Raw genomic sequence first — 1,686 nt, 5'->3', positions numbered from 1 at the left:
TCCCACCCGCGGCTCTGGGAATTTCCCGCTCCCGGGGTCTCCGGCTGCGCACAAAGCCGGCGCCGCTGTCCCCCACTGCCTCCCGGTGGCCGCAGGCAGCACTGCAGCCGGAGTCACAACCTGTTGCGGAGCCGAGCCTGAGGCGGCAGGGGGCGCGGGAACAGGCGTCTCTACCGCCTGCCAGGTGCCAGGTGTTGGCAAGGCGCTCCTCCGACTCATTAACGAGTGACTTCAGGACACGCTGGTTCCTGGGGCCACCTCTCTGCAGCGAAGATGCTTGTGATCTGTAACCTCAAGGTCCCCTGCTCGGCCCAGGGACGCCCTCGATCCCGCGGGGCCCTGGGGCTGCCTTTGCACCTGCAGTAGTCCGGCTGGGCACAGAGTCGCCGCCGCCCGCCAGCGCGGGGCCGGGAGCCATTCGCCATCCTCTGCTGCCCTCTAGTGGTGCAGGAAGGCACTGCCGCCAGGGTCCTTCCCAGCTGGCTGCAACCTCCACCCAGCAGGACAGGGGCCTGGGAAAGGGGCGCGAAACTCCGGGGAGCTCGGAGATGGGGCCTGGCCGCCGGGCTGCGCCTGGTGACCGGGTCACTCCCTCGGCGGGCACTGAATGAGCTCCACCTGCGCTCAGCGCTTCAGGCGCCAAACGGCTCCGGCGATGCACCGCGATATCTGAGGAATAAAAACTTAGGTCCTCATAAAAACCTGCGAACCAGCGTTCACAGCAGTTTTATTACAAAAACAAAAACAACAACAAAAAACAAATCTCAAAGAGCAAGACCGGAAACAACCCAGATGTCAAATAAAGACATTTCTTTCTTTCGAATAAAGACAGATTCATAGGAAGTTCAATGACAGTGCAGAGAGGCCCCGGGTCTCTTTCCCCCACGTGTTTCCTCCCTCCCTCCTTCCCTTCTTTCTTTCTGTACTGGGACTCGAACTCAGAGCCGGCGCACAGGCAGGTGGCTACCACAGATCCACCCCCCAGCCCCTAAGAGTAAATTTTCAACCAAGACAGGAAGATCTCCTCACGGAGAACTTCTCCCCCTGCCGCCTCTATACTGAAACCACGGCCCCAGCTCTCGGCCCCTGCCCGAGGTTAACGCAGCCCCACCCCGCAGCCCTGTCATCCTAAGCCGTAACATAAACAGAACCACACACTGTGCGAGCTTTGCGGGTTGTTCTGTGGTGCTGCACACACGCCACAAGCTCCACCCCGAGTGGCACCTTTTCATGGCTGAGTAATATTCTACAGTTGTGTCCTGGTTTGTCTACACTTCCTCTGTTGAGGAACTTCTGCGTTCTTTCCAGTTTCTGGCTGTCACCGCTAAAGCTGCTACAAACACTGTTTTAGGGTTTTATGCGGACGTAGGTTTATGTATCTCTGGGGTTAATGTGGGCAGCACGGGGTCATGTGCTATGTGAAATAAGCCAGGTGAGGACAGACAAATATAGCACAATCACACTTTTGTGTGGAATGGAAAAAAACCCTTTTCATTTTTTCACTTTGAAAAAGTGTCTCACTGCATCACTAAGTGGACCGTGCTGGGGATGGAGCTCAGCGGGAAGGCCCTGGTTTCAATCCCTTGTACCACAAAAAATGAAACAAGCCCCCCTTTTTTTTGAAAACCTGGGACAAAATATCATCACGTGGCCTGGCGTGGTGGCACACACCTGTACCCAGCACTC

This window comes from Fukomys damarensis, unplaced genomic scaffold, assembly GCF_012274545.1.
Source record: "Fukomys damarensis isolate Sample0158 unplaced genomic scaffold, DMR_v1.0_HiC HiC_scaffold_20, whole genome shotgun sequence".
In the NCBI taxonomy this organism is placed as follows: domain Eukaryota; kingdom Metazoa; phylum Chordata; class Mammalia; order Rodentia; family Bathyergidae; genus Fukomys; species Fukomys damarensis.
The sequence above is the reverse complement of the archived record's forward strand: the minus strand, read 5'-3'. Positions refer to the sequence as shown.